The sequence below is a fragment of the Mytilus edulis genome, chromosome 5, assembly GCF_963676685.1.
Source record: "Mytilus edulis chromosome 5, xbMytEdul2.2, whole genome shotgun sequence".
NCBI lineage: Eukaryota > Metazoa > Mollusca > Bivalvia > Mytilida > Mytilidae > Mytilus > Mytilus edulis.
This window is the reverse complement of record NC_092348.1, coordinates 81,335,508-81,343,494: the sequence shown is the minus strand read 5'-3', so window position 1 is coordinate 81,343,494 and position 7,987 is coordinate 81,335,508.

Here is a 7,987-nt window from a genome sequence, read left to right as displayed (position 1 = left end):
AAACGCATATCTGGTGCACATAGTTAAGTCTGGTATTATTGAAGTTTTTTTCACATGAATAATTTGTTAAAAAGTAGGGTTTTTTTTTTAATATAAAAGCATCACATAGTTGAAATCTTTACGCCTTTATGGACAACATCGTAGTATTAAGTGTCATTTCTAGAAACATGTGATTTTTTTTAAATGTATATGAATATGTTGTGTACATAGTTTTGTACTGTCGGTTGCTCAAATGGAGACACTGGAATTTTGTATTAAAAGGTTGGATTACTTATTTTTCATAGGCAATGAAAGACAACTCTTCACTAACAATTGTTATGACTGATAAGCATTTGCTGGTATGTTTCATTTAATATTTGATTGCGTTGTAGACAACACATAATATCTTGCTCATAGGGTAAAAGAAAACAAAAGATCAATAGTGTCAAAGTCTCTATCAATATATAAGTTCATTTTATCAACAGAACTATAAACAATTGCCATACAAGTGGGAGTTTTCACTAGCTATACAACCAGGTTTAAAATATCGCACACCTACTCAGGGATTTGCTTTATTAATTGCTTTTACAGATAATACTTGGATATATAAATGAATGTTTTCTTTGTGTTTTTTATTTTTTGTGTTGTTGTAGAGTTTTGGGACTTTCAACGTTCAAATTTTAGATTTTTTTATATATAGATAAGATAAATAATTGTCTATTAAAGTGTCACATATTGATCTACAATAAAATTATAAAACAACATCATAACAAAAGAATCAACACCAAGCCTATAAAGACTTACAAGACACTGTATATACAAATAAAAATTATAACAGTTATACTGAAGGAAGATGGGTTTTACAAAAATGCATATATAACATGCACTTACTTGATATTGATTTTCTTACAACCGTACCCAATAATGAAGATTTTTACTGCCTTTTTATTTTGAATATATTCTTGTGAGTCATTCCGGAGTAATATGCCTTTAACTGTCTGATTTAAGTATGTTTTTCAAATGTTGTACACTTACTACAACTCCAAACATTAACTTCGTTATTTGTTAAAACTCATACTGGAATCTAATCACGAGGAACTGTGTACATGAGAGTGGTGTGGTGAACGACAATACCATCCGATGGAAAATGTAGAATCAAGTGATTAACAAAGTTGTACATTTTAGTGACGGACCTAGCATAATTGCTTCTGACGGAGTGTTTCGGACAGTACCTGTTCTTGGGATATATAAATGTTGTTACATGTTGATTTTGCAGTGTTATTCCACAGAATTCTGTCTGTATATGTTTCTTGTCTTAACAACAGTAGCTTGTATTGGAATGTAGAATACTAGTATAGGTGTTAGTTGATGGACTTTTTTGCACATGATGTTGGCATCTACCATTGGTCTTCTATGTTCACGCGTGTTCTAGTTTTAAACCGTTGTATTTAAACTCGTTGACTTCTATTCGTTGTATAGTTGGTGCATTACACAGCTGACAGCATTCCGCTGTATCTGTTTGATCTGGGATTTCAGTTATGGGTGCCAAATAGGAATTGTATATTCCACTTTCGGCCGAAATAGAGTTTGGTTTACAAGTAAAATCACAAAAACTCCGAGGAAAATTCAAAACGTAAAGTCCATAATCAAATGGCAAAATCAAAAGCTCAAACACATCAAACGAATGGATAACAACATTGATTTTCCTAACTTGGTAAATCCATTTCTTATGTAAACAATGATGGATTGAATCTGGTTTTATAGCTGGCTAGCTAAACATCTCACTTGTATGACAGTCGCATCATATTCCATTATAAGGACAACGATGTTTTTTTTATGGTATTGTCTTAGATTCTACTTTAAAAAAAACGATATATATACTTGAAGCTTTTTGCAGATATTGTCAATGTGCAGATATCACGTTTTTAGGGTGTCATTTCTATTTTTAAAACCGACCTTTCTATATGATTTTTTTCTCATTGTCGAGTGGCCCATAGTTGCTTAGTTGTAACATTGACATTCATGCCACACCTCTTTGTCTAAAATGACGGACAATCTGGTTATTAAGCATTTTGGGTATATATCTGATTTCTGTAGGCAAGGTAAAAAAACAAATACACATCAATACGCACGGAAAGACTGAATCCGATGTCAGAATAGATTAAAAAAGAAACATACCAATATGACAATGATACATAAATGAAAAAAAGGACTAGCAGCTACTGACATGCCAGCCCCAGACCCTAATTAAACTGATTGAATGATTATTTCTTCATCATACGAAAATCAAGTTCAATCCCTCCCGTTAAGTGTAAAGTATCATACTGTCATAAAACATACGAATAGAACACAACCCCTTTCATGCCAAAACTGGTTCTAAAATTAACGTGTTTATTTTTTATGCATAAAACAAACTATGAGTTAATAAATATCAATACCAATACATGCCATGAATACTATTAGTTACAAAGTGTGCTAGCTTCGCTCTCACCACCATATAGAATTTACTGACCCCATATATATCGTATTAGGTCACTAGCATACTATGTAACGAATTTATCTTACCGACTATTTTTTAAAATATGTGATATTTAGACTAGTGGCCTATAAAAGTGATCAAGTCTTCAATACTGTTAGTATTATGAACCAACTACCATAGGTCTATTCAAAAACAAATGCCAACAATAACAACTTGTTAGCTTTAAATTAGTTGTATTGAATTAATTTCAATCGTTCATTGTCCATTAATCGTCTGTTGAAACCTTTAAGATTTTTTTCTCACCGCCGTTTTGTTTGTATAAAGGAACACAACTCCACTACTAACCGAATATGGAACCTTACTAACCTAATATGGAATATACACGTTATCCACGAGGTTTCTCTTAATCTATCATATTCTTAGAAATGTATAGGAGGTAAGATAAATTTATTGATGGTACTAGATATGATGAACAACTTTGATTGTGTGTAGTGAAATTTTTTCTTAGAATTAACATCTGATTCACACTGTCTCTGATTGTTTCAATGGTACTCTTAAGCATGTATAATTGTGTTACTAATCGATTTAACCACCGATCATTCATATGTTGTTGGTGGAGGAGTGGATCACGTTAAATGTTTCCCTAAGGTATGATTAAAAATAAAATTATGTTCTTAAACAACATATAGGAACACTAAATTAGTATTGTTAAGTCATTGCTGATACCCTATTCTTTTAAAATCATTTTTCAGAGAAAACAAATTTTAGTTAAAAGTTATTTAAGAGTCATATTAAAAATACATGACGTTAAACGCACACAGATACACACAAATATGAATGGCCGGTGTCTGAAATAATAACGATTATTTTATGTATCAAACAATTATAATAAAGGCGGAATGTGGAAAGATATCGCGTTTAACAGCCAGTTTGGTTCAATTTAGTAAAAATAAGATCAGAGATATCATTGACATTATATAACAGCTTGACCCCATAATTGGTCATGTTCAAGCAACTTTTATTTCTGACAATAAGTTGGAGATTGGTTCATTATGTGCTTAGCAAGAAAAATAAAATAAAAAGAAATATTGAACAGATTCACCAGGAAGATATTTTTCGTTGACCATTTCGTAATTCAGCCCACAAAAAATAGTCTTATTTATGTAAAACAATGATCAGATGTATTTTAATCCATTGCATGAAATCAAACAGACATAGAAACATTGTCGTTATACTATTATTGTACGTGATTGTCTTTCTATTTATATTAAATACTGTGATTATATCGCGGGACACATGACCATCGACAGACTTGGCAGGCTTAAGAAGCATTAAATAGTGTCTTGTACTAAAATACACAAGGAAATCGATTCTTTATTAAGATTTCGTGCATTATTTGTTATTTCCTACGCATCTTGTGTAATTCATGTCAAAATTTTAGTACTGTATGATTCAATCTAAAGAGTCTCCATCTTTTGGTCTTAGTGAATTGAGGTATGTCCAAGACACAATGTTGTGTCGATATCGACGATATCGGTTCGATATTGATACACGACTTTTTGTATGTATGTTATTATGTTCCTATGGCTTGAATCCTCTGTCTTGAATGTTGATATCGAATTGATATCGACAAGCATTCCATATCCCGAAACCTCTGTCTTTTTTGTCGACATCGACGATATTGAATCGATATCATCAAACATCCCATAACTTAAACAACGGCCTAAAACCTCTGTCTTGGTTGTCGATATCGAATCGATATCGACAAACATTCTATATCTGGAACAACGGCCTTAAACTTCTGTCTTGGTTGTCGATATCGTATACATTTTATGTTGTTAAATTTGTATGGAATTACTTTTTACACATTCATTTATAACTATAATTTTTCATAATTGTAGTCTTTTGCTACACAACGCCCATGTTTACATTGTAACCGTTAACCGGAAGTAGGGAATATCTATTTTTGTGTATTCACTTTGTAAACAAGGTGGACTAGGGCAGTTTCAATTTTGGATTGCCAACGTTCAGCTGCTTTCAGAAACGAACTTCAAAATATATATAACTTCACAGATTAGTTATTTTATAGGTAAATGAACACATAGAGAATATTTAACTACTATTTATTGTAAATTGCAATACATTTCACATTTATTTCTGTTATAATAAACGGAATATATTTTACACCAGTCTTCATTCATTGCTTTGAAATTGGTAAACTTAATAAACGGTCGGCGCTACAAATTGGTGGCAGCGGTGGACGAATTTAATTTTTATCAAATTGCCACTGAAATTCTTTTGATTTAAAATTATTGATACTCAAATTGTAACTTGATACACAAAGAGTTTTAACAAATAGGGGGAGAAAAATAAATATAAATTTTTAAAAGTATAAATTAAGAAACACAAAAAGTTAATTTAAGACTTAAAGTGTTATTTAAAAAAAAGCATATTTTAGTGAACACTAAAGAGTGACTGACACTCAAAGGTGTATTATTTGAGTATAAATAAGTGAGCACTAAAGAGTGACTGACACTCAAAGGTGTTTTATTTAAGTACTATTTAGTGAACACTATAGAGTGACTGACACTCAAAGGTGTATAATTTGAGTATATATAAGTGAGCACAAAAGAGTGACTGACACTCAAAGGTGTATCGTTTTTTTTTCCATTTAAAAAAAACCCATAAAGGTGAACACTAGAAAGATTTCTGATATTTTAAAGTGTAATAATCATTTTCTTAATAAGAGTCACTGATACTGAGCAGTAAAAAAAACACAACAACAAAAAACAAAACAAACAAACAAACTTGGGCAAGATAAAAAAAAATCCTCAGTAGAGCACAGATTTCTTAAAGCATTACACACATAGTATATTATAAGATTAAAACCTTGCATTTGTCCAAAGTCAGTATGTATTTACGGAATAGAGGGCTACCATTGCCGATATTTTCAAGTAGTGAGGGAAATTCTAGTATGACGCAAAGTTTACATACATCCTTAGTTCAAGCTGGTCCATCTTCATTAAACATGGGTAGTAGTAGTAATTCATTAGGCAGTGTTTCAATAAATAGTCAAAGTTCACATCCATATACAACTAGTCCACCTATTCAAAGTACTTATAGTTTTTTCCGTATGGTACGCAGAGCACACATGCCCCTGTTCAAAGTGCACCGAGCACTTACATGTCAAATTATAGTGCACTGAGCACAAATTTGTAATCTAAGTGTAAAGAACACTTTTTCACAAATAAATAGTGCACTGAGCACAATTTATCCATATCATTGCGCCCCGAGTGCAATGAACATTCCTCAAAGTGTACTGAACACTCAAAATAAAGCAAGTATTGACATGACTTATGACCAGACTGTTAATCCACCAAGAATGGTACCACGCAGCGACACACATATCTACCCACCTAGTAGCACCATGTATACTAATCAGACAGAAATGGCAAGACTGAGGGAGAAGATAATAGAAGTTGAAAGAGAAAGAGATTTCCAATGGCAAAACAGTCAAACAGATCAAGGAATGCCAACGGAATATATTTTACACCAGTCTTCATTCATTGCTTTGAAATTGGTAAACTTAAATTTGACAACAAATGAAGGTAATTTGATTATTGATTGTATCATTCTAAAGTAGGACTATGTGCGTTTATATTTTTTTCCCCTCCGGTTGAAGTTAATCCGTATATTTTCTTTTTAAATCCAGTTTACATACGATTTTTGTCAATGTTGGCAATGCATTTAAAAGATCATGTTAAATATCTTAACTTGACATTCATCCATACATTTCGGGGTCTGCGTTTTTCAATTGTTTTTAGTTTCAATGTCAAATGTTGTTGTTTGTCCTTGAATGTCGTATTTGTTACCGGGTTTGTCTTTTGTCCTCTGTTTGCCCTTCTTCTTATATAGTCCTGGGTTGTCAACACTTCTTTTGAAGATTATGTTTTTTTCTCCTTTAATGTATATCCATATACCATATATCATCGGGGAAAGGTTTAAAATTTTCTGAGTCAATATCTAATCGATATCGTATCGCTGTTGTCGATTTCGACGATATCGACGTCTTGTTTGTTCATACATTTTTTAATTCAGAAATTTTCTATATCGATTCGATATCGTGTTGTTATTGTCGATATCGACGATATCGACAATATATATTTTCATGCTATCTTCATTCGTCGATATCGTACCGAAATTGTCGATATCGACAGTGTGTTTTGTCACGGTAAATTCATTTGTCGATATTGAGTCGATATCGTGTCGACATTGTCGATATCGTCGATATCGACATCCTGTTTCATCTTAGACATGTATGAGTGAATTTGGCAGCAAATGCACCTATATATGTAGAAACATATGTTTGACTAGACGCAATACAAAACTACATCGGGAAGTCTAAGACAGCTGATGGTCACATGACCCGATATGAAAACAAAAAATTAAAATAGAAATAGAAAGATATGAACGTACAAAAGTACAATGACTATTAATAACCTGATCATAGATACCAGGATTAAAATTTCATATATATGCCAGACGAGCGTTTCGTCTACAAAAGATTCATCAGTGAAGCTCAAATCAAAAAATGTTATAAGGCCAAATAAAGTACGAAGTTGAAAAGCATTGAATACAAAACATTTCTAAAAGTCTTGCCAAATATAGCTAAGTTAATCTCTATATATATATATTCCTGAGGTAGAAAGAGCCTTAGTATTTCAAAATTTCAAAATTTTGTTAACAGTTAATTTATAAATATGAACATATCAATGATAACTCAAGTCAACACAGAAGTGCTACTACTAGGCTGGTGAAGCCCTCGGGGAAATAAATCTCCACCAGCAGTGGCATCGACCTAGCGGTTGTAAATAAACTGATCATAGATACCCGAATTAAAATTTTATATATACGCCAGACGCTAGTTTCGTCTACAAAAGACTCATCAGTGACGCCCGAATCAAAAAATGTTAAAAGGTCAAATAAAGTACGAAGTTGAAGAGCATTGAGGACCAAAAATTCCTAAAAGTTTTGCCAAATACAGCTAAGGTAATCAATTCCTGAGGTAGAAAAGCCTTTGAATTTCAAAAATTAAAAAATTTTGAAAACAGTTGATTTATAAATATTAACATATCAAAGATAACTCAAGTCAACACAGAAGTGCTGAATACTGGGCTGGTGATACCCTCGGGGAAATAAATCTTCATCAGCATGTAATTTCATGTCATAGATTAAAACGCTTGTGGTATTTGTTTTCACATTTATAGGAATAAAATTTAATAATCAATAAAAGGGCGAAATACGTCAATGAAAAATGGTTCGCCCTGTCGAATCCCTCCCTTCCTTAGTTCACTTATTCAATTTTTACATCCTTTTCCTTTTGTTAACTCATCATGCGGAGGACGTGACCAACCTTATTCTCCAACTAATTCTCAACACTTTCAATTTACCTCATTCAACACAAACTGCTCTAAATAATCAAATCAATAAGATATGTAACGACAGAATTATTGTTCTGGTTAAATTTAA